The 27,130-nt window shown below is 46.0% G+C and overlaps 1 non-coding gene and 1 pseudogene across 1 annotated transcript; one reads left to right on the top strand and one right to left on the bottom strand.

Moving 5' to 3' along the window:
• The window catches only part of LOC141145755 (protein brambleberry-like), a 35,986-nt pseudogene extending 10,403 nt beyond the window's left edge, over positions 1 to 25,583 (top strand).
• On the bottom strand, positions 10,989 to 11,060 carry TRNAA-UGC (transfer RNA alanine (anticodon UGC)). The gene has a single exon. It is a non-coding gene; the product is annotated as a tRNA-Ala (tRNA).
• Positions 25,584 to 27,130: the final 1,547 nt, after the last annotated feature.

The raw sequence follows: 27,130 nt of genomic DNA, 5'->3' as shown, positions 1-27,130 counted from the left end.
ATTGGCGGTGTTCGATAGCTCGCTTCTCAGTGTAGACAGCGGGGGGACCGATGCTGCATCTACCCAACTATGATTCTGGAGGAAAAAACATATCTTATTAGGTTTTTAAGGGTACTATTGTTTTTTATGATGCTTGATTTCTCCACACAAAGTCTATGACTGTTTTGTTCATAGTTGTAAGATTTGCTAGGATGTGGACATGTAGCACACAGTCTGGGCTTCTCTCCAATTATAGTTATGTCAGCTTGTGTGCAGCTGTTTTAGGGTCATTGCCTGTGCAGAATAGGGAATCCTGACCTCTGGAGCCTGGCTTAGAGGACAATAAGCTGTATCTAAGTTAGAAATGGTTGAATAGTTGGGCAGTTCTGGATGGAGAGTTGGATAAATGGCTCTGAATTTAGAAAGTATCTGGGCATTTCGGCCATCCAGGAGACCCTACTCTGTGCTACTGTGAGACTTTCTACTTTGTGTCCCTTTAGTAAAATGGAGTTATGGCTTCTTATCCTAGTTTCTCTTGGTCTGACCAGATGTTCTGTAGATGTGAGTGCAGGAATTTAAGACTTGAACTGGCTTTCCCCCAGAGTACAGCTTGATAGGGGATAGTTATTAGAGGTAATGCCAGCCTTTACAGTTCCTATTTGTCTGTACAGAGTCGAACCCTGGCCCTCTTTCTGGCCTATCAGAACAGAAGTGCCGAGTACTATAATGTACTGATGGAGAAACTTCATCGTATGAACCAGAGTCCTGAGCACGGTGCTGTATGTCATGGACCACATGCACCACAGCGTGGAGCATAGGCTGAGTTACATACAAGGCTTCATCAGCTGGGCAGGTGAGTGTCCACCGGTTGCATCCTTTCTACAAGTTCTGGGGTTTCTTTGGCACACTAGAACAGTTCACGAGTCCCAGCGTGCCAGTAGATGGCTGACTGACTTGCAGGACACATCAGCACCTACCGTAGCGTAACAGGACTATGGGAAGCAAAGGATGACTTGTATGGGCCAGAGAAATCTGCAATGGATATAACTGTGCTTTGTGTCCATGCATGTCTATATGAGCAGCCATGAGAGGGGCTCATGAGCCGAAGAAGCATTTACCAGTGGCCCACCTAGCAGGCCTGTCTGAAACACTTTTGGAGGTGCAGAGAATGCTGGTACTTGTAGTACAGCCTTTAAGCGTTACCTGCACTGCAGAAGCTGTGTCCCAAAAAGGCAGACAGAGCAAAAAGAGCAAGTTCCCAGTATTGCCTGTAGGCTCCCTGCAGCTGACTTTTTCCTCATCTCCACTTACCATGCCTTATTTGGTCCACAGAATGGATGATACAGAAGCAGGGAGGTCCTTGCATTGTAGGTCCTCGGGTACAGCTTCATCTCCAGCAATAACAGTGAGCAGGAATCTGGTGTGGGGTAAAGGTAGAGGAAGCACAGATCCACAGAATGGATGAAGCAGGGAGATCCTTGCCTTGCTCCTCAGATACAGCTTTCTCTCTAGCAAGGAGAACAGTGAGCAGCACAGAAGTGACATCGACCAAATCTCACTCCAAATCTGGTGAGGCTAGCAGTCAGAGGCGGCGATCTCCCTACAGATGCAACTGAGGCCCAGGGTACAAGGGTGCCTAGGCACAGGAAGTACACTTTTTATTTTTTTGAGAGCAATTCAAAAACCAGGTATAATTATCAGGTAACTGCCTGAGTAACATTTACCATTTCTAAATATTCCCTATAGAGAAGTAAACTTTCTGTGTTCAGTAGAAGTAGAAAAAAAGGCACAACAAAACAGCCCATGGCACTTGAAAACTGCTGTGCCACTTTAGGAAAGTTGACACATGACTTTGTAAAATTCCTTTTTTATTGTTTTACTTGTCACATGACTACAAACGCCTCTGTGTCAGTTTTTCTGGGGGAGGGAGAGCTGTACTAGAGAGAATCTGTGCCATGGGAGGGAATCTCTACTAGTGGAGGGGTGGATTTTGACTCTGGTTGTGAGGTAATTTTTTGTTAGTCTACTAACCTATGCAACACGCATTCTTGACCCCTTGCACGCTGTCCGGTGTGCCCTCCTGACACCCCCCCCCCCCCCCCCGCACGCTGTCCGGTGTGCCCTCCTGACCCCCCCCCCTGCACGCTGTCCGGTGTGCCCTCCTGACCCCCCCCCCCCCCCCTGCACGCTGTCCGGTGTGCCCTCCTGACCCCCCCCCCTGCACGCTGTCCGGTGTGCCCTCCTGACCCCCCTCCCCCCTGCACGCTGTCCGGTGTGCCCTCCCTGACCCCCCCCCTGCACGCTGTCCGGTGTGCCCTCCTGACCCCCCCCCCCTGCACGCTGTCCGGTGTGCCCTCCTGACCCCCCCCCCCTGCACGCTGTCCGGTGTGCCCTCCTGACCCCCCCCCCCTGCACGCTGTCCGGTGTGCCCTCCTGACCCCCCCCCCCCTGCACGCTGTCCGGTGTGCCCTCCTGACCCCCCCCCCCCCCCTGCACGCTGTCCGGTGTGCCCTCCTGACCCCCCCCCCTGCACGCTGTCCGGTGTGCCCTCCTGACCCCCCCCCCCTGCACGCTGTCTCGGTGTGCCCTCCTGACCCCCCCCCCCCCTGCACGCTGTCCCGGTGTGCCCTCCTGACCCCCCCCCTGCACGCTGTCCGGTGTGCCCTCCTGACCCCCCCCCCCCCCCCCTGCACGCTGTCCGGTGTGCCCTCCTGACCCCCCCCCCCCCTGCACGCTGTCCGGTGTGCCCTCCTGACCCCCCCCCCCCTGCACGCTGTCCGGTGTGCCCTCCTGACCCCCCCCCCCTGCACGCTGTCCGATGTGCCCTCCTGACCCCCCTCCCCCCTGCACGCTGTCCGGTGTGCCCTCCTGACCCCCCCCCCCCCTGCACGCTGTCCGGTGTGCCCTCCTGACCCCCCCCCACTGCACGCTGTCCGGTGTGCCCTCCTGACCCCCCCCCCCCCTGCACGCTGTCCGGTGTGCCCTCCTGACCCCCCCCCTGCACGCTGTCCGGTGTGCCCTCCTGACCCCCCCCCTGCACGCTGTCCGGTGTGCCCTCCTGACCCCCCCCCCCCTGCACGCTGTCCGGTGTGCCCTCCTGACCCCCCCCCTGCACGCTGTCCGGTGTGCCCTCCTGACCCCCCCCCCCTGCACGCTGTCCGGTGTGCCCTCCTGACCCCGCGCCCCCTGCCCCCTGCACCGCTGTCCGGTGTGCCCCTCCTGACCCCCCCCCCCTGCACGCTGTCCGGTGTGCCCTCCTGACCCCCCCCCCTGCACGCTGTCGGTGTGCCCTCCTGACCCCTCCCCCCTGCACGCTGTCCGGTGTGCCCTCCCTGACCCCCCCCCCTGCACGCTGTCCGGTGTGCCCTCCTGACCCCCCCCCCCCTGCACGCTGTCCGGTGTGCCCTCCTGACCCCCCCCCCCCCTGCACGCTGTCCGGTGTGCCCTCCTGACCCCCCCCCCCTGCACGCTGTCCGGTGTGCCCTCCTGACCCCCCCCCCCCTGCACGCTGTCCGGTGTGCCCTCCCGCATCAAAGTCGCATCAAAGTCGGAACAAAGTAGTGCAGGGACTATTTTGAAGTTGCACAGATATGAACGGTACCCGTTGGAAATCATGGGGGTATGACTTGTCATGCGACTTTGCAGTCACAGGACAAGTCGCACAAGTGTGAAAGGCGCCTTACCTGTCAAGCTACATGTTTCCCACCTGTGACGTATAGAAAGTGATACATAAACCTTGAAGATCTGTCTTGTATAATTATTGTGTATTACTATCCACACTATTCCAGGAGGGAATCTGAATGCCATCCACACATGTGTACTTCATGGGGCCTATTTCCTGCTCCTGGCTTTCCTGATGACCTTCCTGCAGACACCTGGCTTTTCCAGGCTGTGCTATCAGTTCTCATTGTAATCAATGCACTGTCAGAGCTCAACCAGCAGATGTCTCTGGACTTCCGGTCTCTGACTGTTCTGCTGGTGTGTACGCTGATCGGTGAGTATGGATGAACAGTGGTGCGTTCAGATGTATAAATTCAGGAGTGGAGCATTAAAGTAGTGTAAGGAGTCATGCATATTGGGCATTTAGCCCCCGGTGCATAAGGTCCCAAGTGTAGTTGCAGATGGAAGGGTTCAGGGTCCACCACCCAGCCCTGCTGCAGGCAGCCTGTAAAAGTCTGAGAATGACAGCTGGGCTGCATGGTGCACCGGAGTTGTTTAGGACAGTTACAGTGCTTCATTTTTTTCCACATTTTATGTTACAGCTTTATTCTAAAATGGATTAAATTCATTATTTTTCTCAAAATTCTACAGACAATACTCCATAATGACAACGTGAAAGAAGTTTGAAATCTTTGCAAATGTATTGAAAATGAAAAAAAAGAGAAAAAAAAAAATCCCATGTACTTATCACAGCCTTTGCTCAATACTTTGTTGAAGCTCCTTTGGCACCAATTACACCCTCAAGTCTTTTTGAGTATGATGCTACAAGCTTGGAACACCTATATTTTGGCAGTTCCTCCCATTCTTCTTTGCAGGACCTCTCAAGCTCCATCAGGTTAGATGGGGGAGTGTCGGTGCACAGCCATTTTCAGATGTCTCCAGAGATGTTCAATCGGGTTCAAGTCTGGGCTCTGGCTGGGCCACTCAAGGACATTCACAGAGTTGTCCCGTAGCCACTCCTTTGTTATCTTGGCTGTGTGCTCAGGGTCGTTGTCCTGTTGGAAGATGAACCTTCGTCCCAGTCTGAGGTCCAGAGCGCTCTGGAGCAGGTTTTCATCATGGATGTCTCTGTACATTGCTGCATTCATCTTTCCCTCGATTCTGACTAGTCTCCCAGTTCCTGCTGCTAAAAAAAAAAAAAAAAAATCCCCACAGCATGATGCTGCCACCACCATGCTTCACTGTAGCTATGATATTGGCCAGGTGATGAGCGGTGCCTGGTTTCCTCCAGACATGACGCTTGCCATTCAGCCCAAAAGAGTTCAATCTTTCATCAGACCAGATAATTTTGTTTCTCATGGTCTGAGAGTCCTTCAGGTGCCTTTTGCCAAACTCCAGGTGTGCTGTCATGTGTCTTTTACTGAGGAGTGACTTCCGTCTGGCCACTCTACCATACAGGCCTGGAGTGCTGCAGAGATGGTTGTTCTTCTGGAAGGTTCTCCTCTCTCCACAAAGAAAGGGTGACCATCGGGTTCTTGGTCACCTCCCAAGGCCTTTTTTCCCAATCGCTCAGTTTGGCTGGCCCGGCCCGCTCTAGAAAGTCCTGGTGGTTCCAAACTGCCATTTACTGATGGAGGCCACTGTGCTCATTGGTACCTACAATGATGCAGACATTTTTCTGTACCCTTCCCCAGATCTGTGCCTCCATACAATCCTGTCTCGGAAGTCTACAGACAATTCCTTGGACTTCATGGCTTGGTTTGTGCTCTGACATGCACTGTTAACTGTGGGGCCTTATATAGACATGTGTGTGCCTTTCCAAATCATGTCCAATCAACAGTCGAGTTGTAGAAACATCTTAAGGATGATCGGTGGAAACAGGATGGACCAATTTTGAATGTCATGGGAAAAACTGTGAATACTGATGTACATGGGATTCTTTACATTTTTTAAATTTTTTTATTTTTAATAAATTTGCAAAGATTTCAAACATATTTCTTTCACGTTGTCATTATGGGGGATTGTTTGTAGAATTTTGAGGAAAATAATTAATTTAATCAATTTTGGAATAAGACTGTAACATAACAAAATGTGAAAAAAGTGAAGTGATGTGAATACTTTCTGGATGCACTGTATGCACCCAGGGCCAAATGTCTGGAATACAAGCAGTCTGTGTTCCAGGCATTCCTCCCCCAGGCACATACTGTCCTAAAGGTAAGTACCCTTTTTTTTAAATTAAAATTTCCCTTTGATCTATGAAGTTGGAAGCTGTAATTGACTGTTTTTGTAGATTACAACTTTACGTTAATTTGTGAGTGTTGAATGTGTTCAAATAAAACATGGTTAAAAAAAAAAAAAAATTCCCTTTGGGATTAATAAAGTATTCTCAATCTGAATCTTTGGGTGCACCATCAAGCCACAGCAGCTGCTCGGTTCTCATAGCACCTATCAGACCAGCTGGGAAAACGGTATTAAAAGGTAAGTGGCTATGGAAGTTACCTCCCTTCACCAAAAGCATAATTCTGGCTATTTTGTTGGGCCAAGAATTCATGTTTGAGCCAGTGAACTTAGATGAGTAGTATCTAAGGCAGTGCTGGCCTATCCATACGGAGCGCAGGGCCGCCGCCCCCCACTAATCCATGCACCTGGCCCTAATCTACATGCAGGGCGCCGGACGTATGGATTCCAATGTGTGTTTTTATTTTATTTATTTATTTTTTTTGAAGCGCACGATTGGAGCCCGATGCTCTAATTGGCTTAAAAAAAGGGTGGGCTCGAAGCGCAGAGCACTGCGCCCTGAGCCCACCCAGTTGTGTGATAATAGTGAATTAATATTCGCTATTGTCTTCCTGGTTCTCCTCCCCGGCCAATCGGGAAGCGGGTCCTGAGACCCGTCACCTGATTGGCTGAGAGGAGAAGCGATCATTTTTTTTTTTTTTTTTTTTTTTTCATACTATTAGAGCTATCTTTTGTTGGTATTCGATCACCACTGGGTTTTTATTTTTTGCGACACAAACTAAAGACCAAAAATTTGGAAAATTTTTTGTTTTCGTAGTTTGTTATAAAAATTTTGCAAACAGGTCATTTTTCGCTTTCACTGATGGGCAGAAAGAAAAGATAACCAGCTTCTGTTAACATGGTAATCAGCTGTCGTACACAGCTGATCACGTGGTATAGGGCTGCTGTGATTGGCCCCTTTACCGCGGTCTGTGACCAGCTGAGTCCGAAGGGAAGAAGACATGACAGCCTCCCGGCAAAGTAAGCCTGCGCTGTATCGGTTTTTTCGGGTTATAGCGCACACAGGAAGTACTTAAAGCGGAGTGCAGCTTAAAAAAAATAAAATAAAATAAGTCAGCAGCTACAAATACTGCAGCTTCTGACTTTTAATAATCGGACACTTACCTGTCCCGGGGTCCAGTGATGCAGGGCATTGAAGCCCCGCTCGTCTCCGCCTCCACCCGGCAGTGCCAGCATTGTAAATGCAGGCGCCGTGATTGGCCGCACAGTCATCTGGGACCTGTGATGTGTCCCTGATGACTGCCTAGAGGGAGGGGGGAGAGGTGATCTCCCTTCCTGCGCTGAGGGAAGTGACGTCAAGAGCCCAGGCACTGAAGGAGGCAGACTACGAGGGACCCCCTAGCAACAGGTATTTAGAGGTGAGTAAAAAAAAAAAAAAATTCTTTTTTTTTTTTTTAATTTCTTTATGTACATTAATGAATTTTTTTTTTTTTGGTGGAACTCCACTTTAAGGAAATCCCTTGGGGGGGGGGGGGGGAGGGGAGCCAGGTCACAGAACTAGTGTCTCTATTGAAAGATTGTTTGTGTAAATGTTTTCCTTCGCGCTAGTGGATGTGACACAATAAAGGTGATCAAAATAAAAAGTGCTGTATTAAATAAACTGATGTGCATAAATACTAATATTGCCGCAAAATGAGGGTGTTCACACAAAACACTATTGGAATAAATATTAAATAAAATTTCGCGCAATATTTGTGAAATAAAGTTCAAACTCTAATGACTGCTGAATAATGAATTCCCTTTCCAGGCATATGGTGGTTACTGCAATTAATTGGAAGGTGTGGAAAAAAGCAGCATAGACTATAATAATTATACCACCCTGTGACTAGCATGTGCATAAGTCTGTAACATAATGTGGTGATAATATAACCATACAATCTTCTATAGTTCACAAATGCTGATCCACATTTAGATAAAAGTTCATATATCAATTGTAATCTTCTAAGGTTCCGCTGACAATAAACCGTGCAAATAAAACAAACGTGGAATCTAAAATTGCATAATATAAATGTGCAGTCTTAAATAATAAATAATAAGTTCATAAAAAATTTCCTAAAAAGTCCGTTTTTGTTCGTGTGATTCTGTGCAGATTTTGTGCTGTCAAAGTGAATCTAGTATAGGTGAGTGAATTTTTAAAAAATATCTGTGAATAGTTCTTATAAAGGTTCTTTTGTGATGAAAAATCTTTCTGCTGTGGGTGTCTCCCAGTGTGGTCTCACAGAACTATCACCTTACATAGGAGATAATCAGGCATTCAGTAGTATGTCTTTGTATAGAAGTGGTGTTCTGGCAGCTTCTTCTTTTCTATGCTATATCTCCTCCAGCGTTCCTTTCCCTGCAGTTCCGCTCTAGTAAACTCAGTGTTGGTGAGATAAAATAGGTGGGGGGGAGGAGAAAGGAAGCTCCACTAGTGTATTAACTTTTTTAAAATCAAAGGGGTAGCATTTATTAAGTATTACTCTTACATTTAGTATGATTAAAACAGGCAAAGTAAACGAAAAAACGATCTGGCGTTCTCAGCGCCCTCTCACTTGTGCTTCAGATACTGTGTGTCGCTCCAGCCAATCCCTACGCGTTACGACACGGTCACGTGTCTTCATCTGAAAAGATTTCCCCTTACTTTTCTGGGGACAACCCAAAATGTTTTTTTTTACTTTTACATGATGATGGTAAGCAGGACAGATCGAGAGGGTGAATCTCCTTAAAGCAGTTGTATGCCCTGACAAAAAAAAAAAAACCTGCAAGGCAAAGGCATAATGAGCTATGCACCACATACTAGCTCATTATGAAATACTTAGCTTAGAACGAAGCGCCCGCACCGCCTTCTGGTCACGGTTGAGGGAACTGACATGTTCCCTCTGCGTTCCTTCCGCTATGACGTCACGCAACCACACGGGAGTCCTCTGTTCCGGCAAGGTCCGGTATTATCCGCCGGTCCTTCAGAGCGCATGCTCCTCTGACAGCGGCCTCATGCAGGGTGAAGATCTCCTAAACCGTACAGGCTTAGGAGATATTCATTTTACCTACAGGTAAGCCTTATCATAGGCCTTGTTATAGGCTTACCTGTAGGTAAAAATGTGCAAACGGAGTATACAAGCACTTTAACAAGGACACAGACCACCAAAAAAAAAACCTCATAGCTGATCTAACCCATCTCCACTCTATCCTCAAAAAATAAAAAAAATCAATAACTATTTTGAATATTCCTGTATGTTCTATCTGCTTTTTTCTTAAAGCGGAGGTTCAGCTGAAAAAAAAATTAAGTCAGCAACTGCACACACTGTAGCTGCTGACTATTAATAAGGGCACTTACCTGTCCAGGGTGCCCGCGATGTCGGCCTCCCGACGCTGATCCATCCATCGGGTCCCTGTGCCGCCATTCTAACCAAGGGAAACAGGCAGTGGAGCCTTGCGGCTTCACTGCCCGTTTCGTACTGGGCATGCGCGAGTCGCGTGGCGCTTTGTGAATGGCCGGCTGTGTTCTGGGACACGCACACAGTTCCCAGGACACAGCGCGCCCCATTCCTCAGAAGACAACGCGAGGAGGAGAAGAATGAAGATCACCGTGGAGTAGGAAGTGGCAGATTAGGATGATCTCCCTAGCAGCAGCCATTTCTGGTAAGTAAAAAAAATTTTTTTTTTTTCAATTTATTTTTTCAGATTTTTAGGAGCATTTTTACGTATTTTTTTTTTTTTTTTAGAGTGGACCTCCCTAAAAATAAACTGATACTAAAAAAAATAAAAATAAAAAAAAAGACCCCCGTTTACATCGGCACAATTTGACAGGTCAAATCACAGCCTATTGCTAGAAAAAAGGAGTACCTGCGCTACTTTTGGCGACTTGGGGGTGTGCGACTTCAATAGACCTCTGTGCATGAACCCGACACTGATGTCTTTCATGTCACCCCCTGAAGTTGTACTGAAATGCAGCTTTGAAATCGTGCGAGTTCAGATCAAGTTGCACGATTTCAAAGCCGTGTTCAGTGCAGGGGCGGCCCGTCCATAAAGCCCCACCTGTCACACCACCCCTATATGACAAATGGATAGATTCATGCATTGCCGCCGGCAAAGCGCTGCTGTGGCAGCACTTTGCGGGTGGATTTAACCCTTTCTCGGCCGCTAGAGGGGGGTTAAAAGCGCCCCGCTAGCGGCCGAATAGCGCTGCGAAATTGACGGTAAAGCGCCGCTAAAAATAGCAGCGCTTTACCGCCGACGCACCCACCGCCCCAGTGTGAAAGGGGCCTTATAGTCCCCAGATCTCTCCATAAGGAGGACCTGTCATGCCCTATTTCAAGGGATATTTACATTTCTTGTCATAGGAATCAGTGTTCAAAAAAAAAAAAATTAAAGGGAAAGTGTAAAAAAAAAAAAAAAAAATTTACAGCGCCCCCATCCCCACGTGTTCACACACAGAAGCAAACGCATAGTGCCCACATTTGTAAACTGCGTTCAAACCACATGTGATTAGAGCGAGAACAATAATTCTAGCAATAGACACTCTCTAACTCTACACGTGTAACCTATAATTAAAAAAATGTTTAAAGCGTCGCCTGTGGAGATTTTTGAAGTTTGGCGCCATTCCACGAGAGTGCGCAATTTTAAAACGTGACCTGTTGGGTATCGCTTTATTCGGCGTAACATCATCTTTGACATTTATATAAAAGAATTGGGCTAACTCGTGTTTTTCATGAATAAAAATCTTTTTTTTGTTTTTGTTTTTTTTTCTTACCCAAAAAAGCGTTTGAAAAATTGCCGCGCAAATACTGTAATTCATAAAAAGTTGCAACGACCGCCATTTTATTCCCTATGGTCTCTGCTGAAAAAATTATATATGTTTGGTTGAGTAATTTTTTAGCAAAAAAAATGATTTTTACATGTAGGAGAGGAGTGCCAGAATAGGCTTGGTATGGAAGGGGTTAGGGTCCCATAGCCCCCCCCCCCCCCAAATATACCCACTACTATATCTCATATAGAGCAGCAAGAGGTGTCTACCAGCAAGTGGTTAAATCTCAGTGACAAGAGATTGAGATCGACAATAGAGCAGCAATAAGTGGAGATGCCGGGGATTGAACCCGGGGCCTCATACATGCAAAGCATGCGCTCTACCACTGAGCTACATCCCCTGCCTGAGGTTCCCAGTGTCATTGTGTGTAATCAACCATCAAAGGAATGTATGGTCACTGCACAGCCGTCCCTCTTCACATGACACGCCGTGTGCTCCCACCTACTGGGTGTGTTACACGTTAGTGCTGCTGACTCACCTGTGCTCAGTACAATTACCCAGAAAGCCCTTTTCTCCTGAGTCCTCTTTAGATATTTGTCCCATTCTCAATAGCGAACACTTTGGTCACAAAATTCTTCAAAACTTTTGTCATTAAGGGAGCTTTAATTGGCCTTGAAAAATGACCCTCTTGAAGAAAATAAATAAGAATTAAAAGGTGAAGATCGCCATCTCTCTTCCTGACCTCAACAAATAATAACATAAAAACGTGATGCACTGCTGTGAAAACAAACGTGTGCAATAATAATTGTGAACTGTGCATCAAAAAACGAATATAACAAACTTAAAAGATCCTCTTGGGGCCGGTTCACACCACACTCCAGATCCGTTCCGCATGCGTTTCTGCATGCACATTTTTACTGTGTTTTTGATGCGTTACGGTGCGGTTTTTATGCGTTTCCGGATGCATTCTAGTTTTTTTTTTTACTATACTAGGGTCCAGTGTGTTTGATGCATTGCTGATGCATTCCAGTGCATTTTTGATGTGTTTTACTTTGTTCCAGTGCAGGAAAAATGCAGCACGTTCCAATTTTTTTCTCTGGAACTGAAAAGCTCTGGAACTGACTGCACTGGTGTGAACTCTGCCATGGGAAACCATATAACCTACTTTCCATGCACTGGGTTAAAAGAACAAAGAGGACACACTAGCCTAGTGTATTCTCTTTAGACACGGTTTATTATAAAAGGAGAAATGGGTACCGTATATACTCGAGTATAGGTCGAATTTTTCAGCACATTTTTTTTGTGCTGAAAGTGTCCCCCTCGACTTATACTCGAGTCAAGCACTTTTCTGCAGCAAAAAATTTCATTTTCCGAACCGAATTTGGGGCCCTGTATCTCAGGGCCACTTGGTGCTAGGAACCCCAAATTTGGCGTGCAAACCCAGTGGAACTGGTACCACAACATATCCAAAGCTGGGGCTCCTAGGACCAAGTGGCCCCGAGATACGGGGCCCCAAACCCGGTTTGGAAAATGTCATTCTCTGCTGCAGAAAAATGCTTGACATTTTCTGAACCGATTTTTGGGGCCCTGTATCTCGGGGATACTTGCTGCTAGAAACCCAAGCTTTGGATATTTTATGGTGCTAGTTCCACTGGGTTTGCACACCAAATTTGGGGTTCCTTACACTAAGTGGCCCCAAGATACGGGCCCCCAAAGTCTGTCAACTGTGTCCATCTGCAGCAATGTCATTTCGGGACCCTTTGGGTTCAGAGACCCCAAATTTTGGCTGCAGCTAGGGGGCATCTAGGAACCCTTAACTACCGAGTTTGAAGTTCGGGGGACCTATGGCTGCAAATGGGCACAGTGAGGCTGCAAATGGGCATTGTTGACCCTCTTTTCCACTTACAGTAGCTGTGCATTTCTCACCCTCGTCTTATACTCAGGTCACTAAGTTTTTCCCATTTTTTTGTGGTAAATTAGGGCCTTGACTTATACTCAGAACGGGTATATACGGTAATTACGGTATACTCACTAACCAAAAATGGACATGCTCAACAAATAACCAAATGCAGAACCACTATGCATACTTATTGTATACTATGAAGGTGCCACACAGCTCTGCAGATGTGGATGGGTTTCAAGGGGGGTACCCTCTTAATCAGAGCTGGTCTCCCAGGGCTATAAACTGGAATCTCATTCCACGCTGTCCAAACGTCCTGTGTCGCTGCACAAATAGCTGTTCTCAATGGTTTTCTCAGGTCTTCTGGATCAAGTTGTCGTTGCCCCATTTCTTGTAGCAGAATGGTTTCAGGGCTTTTGCGCCAACCCGTTCATTGTAACCAAACCTAAAAGGGGATCTTTGCACCATTTTGGATCTCAAAGCTCTCATTTAGGTACTTGCACATGGTAATGATGTTTGGACGGCCGTATCCCTGGCCAAGATTTCTTGCATGCATTTGTCGTATACGAGTAAACAAAATTCTAGCACTCAGAATTTATATTTTAACCTCTTTAAATTAATATTTTCTATGTGTACATGGATATTTGTGCGTAAAATACTGACCGTCCAATCAGGTTTCTGTAATTTTTTTTTTTTTTTATACTCCTCTATACGTAGTACATGTGTACTCGGCATTTAAAACAATGGGCTGCATTTAGATGCGTACGTTTTTAGGCAGCAGTGTACAAGAGGCCTTCAGGTCAAGAAATTCACCAGATCTGTCATTGTCACCAGGGAGGCTTCTGGCCTCTAGACATTAAAGATGCTTGCTTGCATGTCCCCATCATTGCAACACATCAGCAATTTTTCTATGCTTTACTATTGAGCCCCTTTACTCCCAGTTCATGGCCCTCCCTCTGGGCCTCTCGTCTGCACATCAAGTATTCATCAAAGTGTTTTCCCTGTTGGGTTCCCAAGGCACCCTCATGTTGGGTTGAACAGCTTCATGTCAAAAAGAGTTGTCGAGAGCTCTTGTCAGATGTCTAATGGGTTTTGCCTACCTCTCAGTTGGACTGCTTTTGGTGCCCCGCAATGGGGATGAAAAAAAAAATAGGATTTGTGTACTCACTGTAAAATCCTTTTCTTGGAGTCCTCTGAGGGACATGGGCCCAACCCTCCCATCCCTCAGTTTATGATCATGTGTTCAATACTGCTTGCCACAAAACTGAGGCATGCTGGCAGTAGGAAGGATCATCCTGGACTGGCCTACAATTTGCCATTCCTCTTGTAGGTGTCTGTATGACATGGAAATTAGTCTTCCTGTGTCCCCTTCAATAGATTCAAAGAAAAGAATTTTCTGATGAATGCAAAAATACTATTTTTAATTGGTCCAGTGTATGAGGAGTATTTGTCAGTTCTTTGTACCAGATTATAGACTTCCATGGACTTTTATCTGGCCTACTGATATATCCATTCTTTATAGTCTGAGAGGTGACTGGCTGCTTTTTTTTTCTTTTGTAGGTCACTGGATGTTGCTGAACTTTATCTGCTGCCTTGTGAAGGTGAAAAATCGAAAGCATTGCCCTGCCCTTCGTTCTGCTGAACCTCTTCCCAAGTTCGGGGCTTCCAAAGAGAAGGGGAAAGCGTTCCTCAGCTCCACACCAGAGAAGTAAGAGGCTGCACCAACATTTTTGGTAAAACACTTAGTTTGACTAGCAAGGAAAGGGGACCTGCCTAAGCCATGTTTCTAACATATTGTAGAGGACTTTGTTGCATAGAATTCCAAACATAATGCTGAAGTCTCATGTCAAGGTGCTTGAAGGGGAGGTCCAATTCCCTACAAATACTGGGTAGTCTTTTGTTCAGTTGCAATAAATGTTTCCCATCCATGTCCTAGCTTGCTGGTGATAAATTGCCATTTTCTTCTGTCATTACTTTCTTGTGTCGTCATTACATTAGTCATCAAATGTATTGTTTTAAAATACTCAGCTTGGTCAGCCAAGGTGGCTATGCAGCAGTTTATATTTTGTTGAAGAGATTGCTACTTTTTCTGGTCAGACGAATACTTTGAGACCTTCTCTGTCTGCTGTGTAGCATCGACTTATTGAACAATCATTGGTAAACCTATATGACCATGGCTGCTCAATGCTGGTGGTAAAGGTCCTTAAACTAAGACTGTTGAGCTATAAATGTCTTGGCTGTTCCGTGTTGACAGTCAGATGACCTTATACTAGGACTGCTGACCCCCTCTGTGAAGGACCTTAAACTAGGACTGCTGCTGACCTCTGCTGTCATGGCTGCTCCATCCTATTGGTGAGATGACCTTCTACTAGGGCTGCAGACCTCTACAAAAATCAGCTACACGGTTATTGGTCAGATGACTTTGTATTAAGACTGACCTCCCCTACTGTCATGGTTGCTCCATGTGTGTGGTAGAGGACCTTAAACTAGGACTTCTGATATCCTTTACTGTCATGGCTACTCTGTTAATGGTGAGATGACCTTTTTAATTGGATGGTTGTCCTTCTCTACTGTCATGACTGCATCATGTTGGTGCCCTGGTAACCTTTTACCTATGACTGTTGATCTCCTCTACTGTTTTGGCTGCTCCATGCTGGTGGTAAAGGACCTGAAACTTAGACTACTGACCTTGGTCATGGCTGTTCCATGATTAATGGTCAGATTACCTTATACTACAACTGCTGACCCCCTCTGTCAGAGCTGTTCCATGTAAGTGGTGGACGACCTTAAACTAGGACTGCTGATCACTATTGCCATTGTTACTCCAAGTTAGGGAACAGATGACCTTATACTAGGACTGCTGACCTCCACTGCAATGACTGCTCTGTTAATCGTCAGATGATCTTGTATGAAGACTGTTAACTTCCCCTACTGTCAGTTGCTCCATGTTGGTAGTAGTCGAGGACCTTAAACTAGGACTTCTGATCTTCTTTATTGCCATAGCTACTCTGTTAATGGTGAGATGACCTTCTAGGATAGCTGACCTCTGCTGTCATGTCTGCATCATGTTAGTGGCCAGGTGACCTTTTACTAGGACTCAGGGCCGGGACAAGGGGTGGGCAGAAGGGGAAGCTGTCCTGGCTGCAGAAGAGCAAAAAGATTGGACACAGGGCAGTAAACCCATTCTGAGGCATGCATTAACAATGGGTAGGGGAGGGCGCGGTTACGCATCCTTGCCCTGGGCACTAGGCAAACCTGTCCCAGGACTGCTAGGACTGTTGATCTCCTCTAATGTCTTGGCTTCTCCATGCTGGTGGAAAAGGACCTGAAACTAAGACTGCTGACCTTTTTGTAAAGGTTGTTTCATGTTAGTAGACAGATGACCTTTATACTAGAACTGTTAACCACCTCTACTGTCATGGCTGATGCATCCTAATGGTGAGATGACCTTTATACTAGGACTGCTGACCCCCTACTGCCATGGCTGCTCTGGTAATGGTCGGATTACATTTTAAATTAAGGCTGTTGACCTCCCCTACTGTTATGGTTGCTCTTTGTTGGTGGTAAAGGACCTTAAACTAGGACTTCTGATATCCTTTACTGTCAGGGCTACTCCTATTAATGGTGAGATGACCTTTATAATGGGATGGTGGACCTTCTCGAATCTCTACGGTCATGGCTGCATCAGTTTAGTGGCCGGGTGACCTTTAACTAAGACAGTTGCTCTCCTCTACTGACATGGCTGCTTCATGCTGGTGGTAAAGGACCTGACACTTGGACTGCTGATCTGTCATGGCTGTTCCATGTTGGTGGTCAGATGACCTTATACTAGGACTGCTGACCCCAATCTGTCAAAGCTGCTCCATGTTAGTGGTGGAGCGCCTTAAACCAGGACTGCTGATCTCTACTGCCATGGCTACTCTATGCAAGTGGACAGATTACCTTATACTAGGGCTGCCAACTTCCTCTGTCATGGCAGCTCCATCCTAATGAGATGACCTTATACTAGGACTGCTGACCTCTACTGCCATGGCCGATCTGGTAATGGTCATATGACTTTGTATTGAGACTGTTGATGATCTCTACTCCCACATTCCCTTGTTTTTTTACCTTAGTAAATGTGTAGGGAAACTATAAATATAGTAAACATTAAAAATATCCCCTGGCCCATCACTGGCTTATTGTACCACTTCTGTTTTGTCAGGACATTCGAGGAGGACCTGAAGAAGTTGGCGAATGACAGTTTTTTAGATGGTGAGAAATGGCAACCTGGAGCTTAAATGTGACAGTGTTCATCCTATATTTCAAAGTGAACCCGAGCTGGCTTAAAATGTACCCAATGTGATAAGTCTGGCAGACTGCGCAAACCAAGAGATGAGGACTTTGTTTTTGTTTTTTTTTCCCACTTTGCTGTATGTTTGGAGTCTCTGATTTAAGTAAAACGAGAGATGGTCAGGCATCGACATATGGCTAGCAGTTGGTGCCTGTGAATTTCTTTAAATTATGCTAAAACTCTAAGGAGCAGTTGAACTGATAGACATGGGGGGCTACCAATGATGACCTACTGAAATTGCTTTTATTTCAGTATTTGGTGGATGCCAGTCAGTGAAGCCACCAATTTCCATTTAGCATTTTCCTTTCTGAATGGCTTCCTTGTCCATTAGAAAGAGCTTCCACCATCATTGCTAGACTTCTAAATTCCTATCGAGAGGAGTGGAAGGGCCCATATCCTCATGGTGGTCAGTAGCAGAGCTGGGAACCAAGGAAGAGAGCACTCGCCCCTAGAGTCGATAACCCATCTAAAACTAGCAGGTGGCTTCACCCAACAGGCTCCACCTAACGCATGCTTTAAGGCTTTGGAATGTGCAATTGATATAATGTATCTAGAGGTTTTTTCCTTCATCTTGCAGATTCAGTGCTGGGTGATGACTCTTTGGTGAAAGATGTGTCAATCATCGCATCTCCGACGCCCGTAGACTGGAAGGTGCAGCATGGTTTGAGGACTCCTGGTCAGTCTACACCAGCTATGAAGCTTCGCCGACTCAGTCTCACTAAATCCCTCCGGGTATATGACAGCCCCTCCAAGGTGGTGAGTAGTAGATCACTGATAGACTTCACTGTAGAGCGGTCCTGACATTCCTAACATAACAGTCCTGGGTTGATCTCGCCTTTAATCTGTACTACTGAAGTAGATTTTATTGATCTATTGAGGCTTCAGATTTGTTGAGCAGTAAAAGGTTAAGAAGTTGTTTTAAAGTGGAACTTTAGTCAGAAGATTAAGTCCTGCTAGATCACGTCAGACTGGCCTCTTTTGCAGGTATCACTATGTAAAACATTACAAATAGGTGTCTATGCTGTTTAAAATCCAGTAATACTGCACTGTCTCAGCCTGCTCTGCACATGCTGAGTTGCTGTCCATTTTTGGCATTGTGCAGAAAAGCAAAGCCACTAGAGGCTGATCTGCTGATAGCCTAAAGGTTTACTGCTGCTCAGGGGCTCCAGACTTCAGCCAAACCCTTCTATGTGCAGGCAGTGGCGACCCCTGAGGTCACTGGAAGGGGAATTGGGTTAGAAAAGAGTGGCAAATAGTGAGTACCAAGTTGTGGTGAAAATCTTTAACTTTTTTTTTTTTTTTTTTATACATAGCAACATTTGAATTTTTTTCAGCTCGCTTAAGAAGTACAGCCAAAGCTTGTCTGGCTGTTCTTCCCCCGTGGATTACAGGAGTGCAGTTCATTCTGCACTCGTGTGACCCGCTGTCTGCTGTCACAGAGCCGGTCCAGGCTGGGGAAAGATTGCGACCGTGTGGTCGGGATCTGGCTCGGCCTCTCAGTGAGCGGCTTAGCCAGCTGCTCCCGCCCCCTCAACAGCCCAGCGCTCCAGAGCAGACAGCAGTGACTGACAGTCACCAGCTCTCTGCTCATGGAGTACTGAGAAACGATCAATCAGCAGTGTTTGATCACTCGGTTCTCAGACTTCGAGCCAGCGGGGGACAGATGCAGAATCAGACTGATCCCGCATCCCCCTAGGTAAGTATAATCCTAAAAAAAAAATTCTCAACAATAAACGCCAGGATAAGAAAATAGTCTAAATACATGTATCTGTATTCATCTTGAATCTCGGTGTGCTTTTGTGTATTCCTTCCAGATCTGTGCCGTGATCCAGTTTGAGACTTTGCCTCAATTTCAGGAGTCTCCTGCACCAAGACCGCTCACTGCTGCTCTTTCCTTTTGAAGGGTGACTGGTCTTATCTCCGCCCCGCTCCTGGAATTTTATGTTGGCAGCCTGTAGTGGGAGGAGCCTGTTGGGTTCCTCCCACAGGTCTGCTCTCTGCACAGGCTATGTACAGCACAGCAATGTCACTGCTACGTTACAAATTCATCTCTGGTTTTGTAACATTTGGGGCACAAATAGGATTTTACACTCTTTGTGCTATTGAGGATAATTTTTTAAATGAGCATTTTTGTGCCCGACCATAGGCATGCACACAGGGTGTGCCGGGTGTGTTTGAGCACACCCCAATCACCTTGTGTGCATTAGCATTGGTGCCTGACCCCCCTCGCAGCACTGCTGGCTTCCCTCCTCGTCTCCTCTCCTGCCAGCTGCTACAGACACACAGGACGATCTTCAGGATGGAGAGCGGGGAAGGGGATGTTAACTGTTTACTGGCCTCTTGCTTTTCTGAATGAACAGTGATCGGTACCAGTCACTCTGTTCATTAATAACTGAAGCATAAGCTGTTTACTATGCTTCAGTTTATGCATAACATGAAGGCTGTGCAGAGCTCATGTTCATTCATTCTGTGCAGCCGAAGCTGCAGAGGAACTGGGGAATGTTTCCACAGTCCCTTTCTCTGCCTCAAAAGTGAGAATTCAGCGGTCTATTTCACCAAAGCCCTCCACCCCCAAAAAGCATTGTGGAAAAAGTCAAAATAAAAAAAAAAATACAAAAGTTAGCCTCCCTGGCGGTTTTCCCGAGTGTGGCTCGGGGTTAAAAATCAGGACCATTAGCGGTAACCCCGAGCCACACTCGGGATTACATTGCAGGATCCTGGTGTGGCATTACTTACCTTGTCCCCGGGATCCTGCGATGTCCCCCGCAGTGTCCGCAGGCTGTGTCCTCTGCCCGAAGCCTCTCCGTGCCAGGCTCCGTTCCCTGCGAGCGTCGCGACGCACGGGGGCGGAGCCTAGCGGCAAATTAAAAAAAATGTCAAAATCATAACACATACAGTACTGTAATCTTACAGATTACAGTACTGTATGAAATGATTTCACATCCCCTTTGTCCCCAGTGCTTTGGCCAATGCCCTGCATGCAGTTTTATATGATATATACTGTTCTTTCTGCCTGGAAACTGGAGATTGTCCATAGCAACCAAAAAGTGTCCCTTTACGTCAAAAATGGCTTTAGACCAGCTAGAAAACAGCGATAGTAAATTAGAACACTTGCAGAATTGAGCGATAGTGAATCGTGGGGAAATTTATTTTATTACTATTTATTTTTATTTATTATATTATAATTTGTTTTTGTGTTTCAAACTTTATCATACCTGGGATATCTACTAGACTCTTGTTTGGACAGATTTAAGTGTGTTATTGTTAAGAATTACAGACCTACAATATAAAACGCCAAATTTCCATGCAAAATAATTGTACCGCTTTCAGCACCTAAAATCCGAAATAATCAAACCGCCAGGGAGGTTAAGGGCTCATTCACGTGTGTGTGTGTGTAAAATTTTATTATATATATACACACACACACACACACACACACACACACACACACACACACACACACACACACACACACACACACACATATATATGTATATGTGTGTGTGTATATATATATATATATACACACATATATATATATGTGTGTGTATATATATATATATATATATATATATATATATATATATATATATATATATATATATATATATATATATATATATATATATATATATATATATATAATAAAATTTTACACACGCACACACACACACGTGAATGAGCCCTTAACCTCCCTGGCGGTATGATTATTTCGGATTTTAGGTGCTGAAAGCGGTACAATTATTTTGCATGGAAATTTGGCATTTTATATTGTAGGTATATGTATGTATGTATAATATATATTCTCTATAGATAGAGATATTCTATCCCAACTTCTATAGATCCATACATGCATGTGCACACCCTAATACAATAGGCTGCACACACTTACATGCCCGACGTTTAAATTTAATGGTACCCATGGCTATAACACCAGCTGCCACTATTGGGACCAGTTTTTTGGTGGCAGCAACATGATTGATAAAGAAACTACTTACCTGCTCCTTGGGTGTCACTCATCACAGGCCAAAATTCTACTGAATCTCCCTCTCCAGTGATGGAGGAACATCTAGATAGCATAGCCAGGAATGGCAATTACTATAGGAGCCGGTCAGTGCTGTGTGATCCAGGATTCATGGTGTAACAGGACCCTTACCACATGATCATTTGTACCTGCAGGTGGCGCAGGACCGAATACCCCAGAGACACCTGGGTGCTGCATTCGATGCACTTTCGGAGTCAAAGAATTACAGTCTAAACAGCTCAATGTCCAGTAACCTGTGAGTATCAAATAAGTCTTTTTAATACTGTAAGTTGGGAGCTCCAATGTACAGAAGCTTCACCTTGAATGTGGATGAAAGGAGTTTTAATGGGTCTACTTACCTCTCCGAGAGTGGGAATAAGTCATTTCTCAACTAATTTTAAAGAATTCCTTTTATTGTGGACCCCTGGTGCCCAACCTGGTATATGATGTGCAGCCCTCAGCAGTCTGAATTGGGAACATTGATTAGGGTGATAACATCTCTACTAGCCTCATTTTAACATCTTCCCAGCTTCGTATTGTCTTCTGCAGCATCTCCCCACCAACAATGTATCCCGTCCTCACTCTTACCCTCATTTCCTCTATTAGGGCTGTAGTCTGACACTCCACTCCAGTATTACATATATTGAACATTATGAGCGGCCCTTTAGTGATGTGAGGGGCCACATTTGAAGCCCCCATTAGCTCATAAGTTGAGAATCACTGTTGTGGTCAGTCTTTCAGTATTCTGCTTGAGACATAGTGATGGCAGAAAAAGATCCAAGAGGTACATCAAGTTTTTACTACATGTGCGGGAGTGACATCCCAGCCCGGCCAATGAATACAGCTGGGCAGCAATACCTGGAAACAGACGGGTGGAATGTCAGGTGCATACATGGAGCTCAAGGACACCACAGCGCTGGAGAAAAAAAGTATAGTTCCTGCTTTAAATAGCCAAATAACATGCTGCACACCAAAGACCTTCAGCTTCAGCCAAGGTTTATTGCAATGGTATAAACCAAATAGGTATCCAGGTGCAAGGACAATGGCCCAAGTGTTGGGAGGAGATTAAGCTGAGGCCGCTGCTGTTCCAAACTCAAAGACCGATGAGATAAAACCAAGCAGTCTGAAATAAAATTCTGAATAGTAAACTTTAAACCATAAACGAAAAAGATCCTTTATATACCAGAAATAATGACGTGAATATTTTGGGTTTAAACCCTGTGACTAGTGCTAGATTATTAAATGCCTCATTATAATAAAGGTGAAGTTATAAAATAAAGTGCCTCAATTGTTTCAACAAAGTGCATTAGTGCAAAAAACCATGCTGTTATTGCAATAAAGTGACTGGTGCTAAATCATACAGGATATCAAATAACATGGCCCCGGTAGAAGTCTGACGAAACGCGCGTATACGGACGTTTTGCAGCACCTCTAGCTAAGCTGTCTTTGATATCTTTCTCATGCTCGTTTTTTATCCGTAGAGGCAGCAGCCCTATATCCCAGTAACATCTAACCACTGCGCGGATTTACCCCACACATTTTCCTGAAATAAAATTCTAAAATAAATATTATCCGAGGGTGGTTACAGGTTCCCTCTATTTATTCCATATATGTATTAATTTGTCTATTCCTATAGTAGCTAGTCTATAAAACTCTGGTTACTGTTGATAGCACAATAATATAAAGTTAGCTATGAAAACACACACTGCTTAATAAAACAATGTCTTATTTATTTCCCAAGAAAATAGGAAGATGCTAACCTGAAAATACAATAGAGCATATTGAACATCAAACCTATTTATCGCAAGGCTGTCCCCCTAGACACGGTCTCATCAGCTGGGCTCAAGATGATGGTAACAGAGAGCCATCAGGCACGAGCCAAAAGCAAAAAGGACGACTTCCCTTCTGTGTGCACTTTTTAAACTTCATCCATACATCGTCCAGAACCAACCCCATTTCCAGCCCATTTAGGTTTCTAACGAATGAAAGTAGTTACGGGGCAGTCCTTATCAATATATTATATTTCTGTCCATCCTGCTGTATTGGCCTCTAGGGGCAGCATTTGTCCATGTATCATCGCTATGTGACCTGGATCCTTCAGTCTTAGCTGGCCCTTTGATGTTCTGTAGCAGGACATTCATCAATCATCTTGTCAGCCATGGTCCTTTTTTGAATCTTGCTTGCAGAGCGTTATCACACCAGTCAGTCAGGAACCAAGCTTTTGTTCAGCCTTGCTTCTTTCAGATGAATATTCTGATATGCTACAAAGCTTTGACGTGCAACTTGTTACATTCCAGACAGCCCCCCAAGAATGTGAAACCTTGGTATAGCCATAGTTCATATTTCAAACACCTCTTGTATTATGAAATAAAACGTGTTGCCTTCCAACACAGACTAACATGGGAAGAGAAGCGCAGAACCAAGGCAAAAAAATGAAGATGGACCTCGGGTGAGTTAAAGAATTTTAATCCAGATGGAGTAGAAATGCAAAATGCCAAGACAACCAGCAGCCTGAAAGCAGTCAAGCAGGAACCATAATAGACTGCAGCTGACAGTACCTGAAGGATTGAGCCGCATGGATGACGCAGGGGTTCAGAACACGACTGGGCTGCGAGGGAGGATGTCACAAGATCTCCACAGCCAGGAGGTCCCAACCGGGACAGGAGGAAGGAAGAGTCTGGGGGCCTGGGTGCTGGAGCCGTTGGATGGAATGAGCCCCAGCCTAGGAAACCGGGACCAGGCAGCTGTTCAAGCTGTGCCTGACGCCCAGAAGTGAAGTCACAGCCTGGCGGACGTCAGGCAGGGAAATCCATGGACTATGGGCAAACCACCTGCTGCTGAGACCGGCCCAGAGGCACTGATGCCAGAAAGAACAAGGGAGGACTACATGTTTCGGGGTCTAGCCCCTTCAGGTCAAATCAGCGGTCTATCATGGTTCCTGCTTGACTGCTTCCAGGCTGCGGGTTGTCTTGCTATTTTACGTTTCTACTCCCTATGGGTTAAAATTCTTCTTTTTAAGTCACCCGAGGTCCATCTTAATTTTTTTTGCTGTGGTTCAGCGCTTCTCTTCCCATGTTGGTCTGCATATTGCAATGGTAGCACACCACTCCCACCCACCCAAAGCTATGCCCCCAACATGTTTCACCCACAGCAGGGCTTAATCATGATCTGTCATTGCAATAAACCTTGTACAGAAACTACTTTTGGGAATCGGCGCTGCAAATGCGGCGTTGCACAGATTCGGACGGTGCCATTGCCACCGATTTGACATTGCGATTTGACATGTCAGTTCGCATGCCAAATCGCTCCAATGTGGACCAAGGCTCTAACTTATAAACAAGGTTCCAAAAAAGACCTGGTCAGCAAGTGTTATACTTTGGAAAGTTGTGACCGATTAGACTTAGCACACTATTTCTGATGCACCTGGAATAGATTTAAAGGAGTTAATCTAAAAGTTCTTTTAGGCTTAAAGTGGAACTAAACCCATCAGTTTTTTTCAGTCTTCCGGTGTCTCCTACTGACCAATTGGGACAGGAGGTGGTTCGGGGTTGGCCAGGAGGAGAAGCGGAGGAAGCCACGGAGAAGCTGAATGCGAGGGGGTTGGGCCATGGAGGGTTAAGTGCAGGGGGTGGGGGGCTGGCAGCTGTGGAGGGCTATGGGGGGAATGAGAGTGAACCGGGGGGGGGGGGGTTGTTTGCCGCTCCCCCAAAAAAAGTTTAGCCACCACTTATTACTGGCATGCCGGAAATGTCACATTTCTGGTGCTGTCAAACTGTCAAACCATCATAACTGATCACATGTGCAGAACCATGGCAGATACAGATCAGAGGCTAAGATGGCAGCTTCCTTGGCTAAAAAGAAAAGGGTTTAGTTCCAAAAAAAATAAAGTGAACTAGTCCATAAAATATGGAGACTGTCTTTGCAGGCCTTTGTGTGCTCATTTCTTTGGCTGTGATGCTCACATTTTGGCTGTCGCTGACCAGAAAGAAGTGCAGAGGAATTCCTTAGCTTCACCATTTTTCTTTTGTCTCCCATCCAGCTCTGTTTCTTCGATGTCTCCACGCCAGTTCTGCCAGGCCATCACCAGGGCCGGCCAGCCATGCCGGAACAAAGCCAGCAGCGGCCAGGAGTTTTGCCGGGTTCATACTGCAGGGCAGACGTCCTACACAGCACAATGAGCCTGGAGACCTTGTACTTACCTCCCCTAGGGTGCCCCCAACCAAGCCTTGAATACTGGATTGTGTTGGGTCAGGTTGGCACTTTTTGCTTTTCGGTGTGTGAAATCTCCTTCTCTGCAGCCACACAGGACAAGACGGGGTCAAATATTCCACAATATGAATTTATCAGTCAACGATGTTCAGCAGGTTACAGTGTCATATTTTATTTTTTTACGATATTTAATTCAACTGAATGTCAGAAGGGATTTTTGACTCCCATCTCATGCAGCTGGACCAAGATTGATGGCGGACTTTTGGAGTGAGCGGGATGGGTGATATTTGGGGTTCGGGTCTCAGGAATGCATTTTGTCAATCTGACCGTCTAAAATGAATGTTCTACCTCCCTGCAATCATGCACTTTTACACAACAGGATATTTATCATATTTTATTGTATAATTGTATGTGTGTGTTTATGTATGAGACATTTTATAATAAATCTTTAGAAAGTACTTTGATATCTTGTTATGACGGATGTCTGTGCAAAATGATTCTGCCTTGCTACTGGAATATAAAATCTTAACTGCTTTTGACACCTGCAGACAAGTGAATGCCTTGAAGCGGAACTAAAGTCTTTTTTATTTTAGACCCCTTTAAAGTGCCCCTCGTTTTGGGAGCGCTAAATACAGCAATCCCAACCCACCTCAAAGATGCCGCTTGCAGGACTTTTTGGAACGTCCCGCAAGCGCACCGCCCCAGTGTGAAAAGGTGCACTGGAATGGATAAGAGGCGGTTTTCAGGCGCTTAGCAGAGGCCATTTTCAGTGCTGAAATCCGCCCCAGTGTGAAAGGGGTCTTAGGACTGCGAGCAGGCTCTTTATTTTATTGTAGACGAGACATTGGGGTTTATTTACTAAAGGCAAATCCCCTGTGCACTACAAGTGAACCTGGACATGCAGTCGCTGTAGATCTGACGGGGGCATGCAAGGAAAAAACAGCATTTTTGCTTGCATGTGATTGGATGATAGAAATCAGCAGAGCTTCCCTCCCCATTTCAGATCTCTCCCTCCTGGTTTCAGATCTCCTCTCCTCCCGGTTTCAGAGCTTCCTCTCCCTCCCGGTTTCAGAGCTTCCCCTCCCTCCCGGTTTCAGAGCTTCCCCTCCCTCCCGGTTTCAGAGCTTCCCCTCCCTCCCGGTTTCAGAGCTTCCCCTCCCTCCCGGTTTCAGAGCTTCCCCTCCCTCCCGGTTTCAGAGCTTCCCCTCCCTCCCGGTTTCAGAGCTTCCCCTCCCTCCCGGTTTCAGAGCTTCCCCTCCCTCCCGGTTTCAGAGCTTCCCCTCCCTCCCGGTTTCAGAGCTTCCCCTCCCTCCCGGTTTCAGAGCTTCCTCTCCCTCTATCGATCTATCTACTCACTTTACTGTTATAAATACATGTAAAATGCAAAACTCCGGTGGGTGTAACAAGATGTCCGCTTTCCCCCTTCTTAGTGAATCCTTACTGTGGACGAGTGTGGGGTGTAGCAAGATGGCGGCGACAGAACGTCACTTCCATAGCAAACTGTGATGGGTTGCTGAATATGTCGTTACATAGGCAACCTGGGAACCTCCAGCTGTTGCAGAACTACAAGTCCCATCATGCCTCTGGGAGTAATTGTTAACTGCCAGGCTTGCAATGCCTCATGGGAAATGTAGTTCCACAATAGCTGTCCAGGTGTTTTTAACTAGCCTTGCGTGATAAGTCATTTTTGTTTGTGTGCGCTGTAATCTGCTTTGTACTGTTTTTGGTCTTATAGCAGCACCTACTTGAATGTAAAGCATTTTAGGGTGTGCCCCCCCCCCCCCAAAGTATGTTTTTGTATATTGTATAGACCCTGACCAGGTCTCTTATGCTGGAGCACCCCTCCCCCTCCTCATTACCTCTTTTATTATTGGCCACCAGTGCATAGGAGGAATCCCTTCAGTTCTCCCACATAGAGGAGTTCGGCTCCCATGGTTGAGACAAAGGATCTTCCATTCTATTACTAGTGTAGGACCCACTAATTCGGGGTACTTTGTCGCAGTA

Source organism: Aquarana catesbeiana, linkage group LG05 (assembly GCF_042186555.1).
Source record: "Aquarana catesbeiana isolate 2022-GZ linkage group LG05, ASM4218655v1, whole genome shotgun sequence".
Classification (NCBI taxonomy): domain Eukaryota; kingdom Metazoa; phylum Chordata; class Amphibia; order Anura; family Ranidae; genus Aquarana; species Aquarana catesbeiana.
This window is presented reverse-complemented; position numbering and strand designations above follow the sequence as displayed.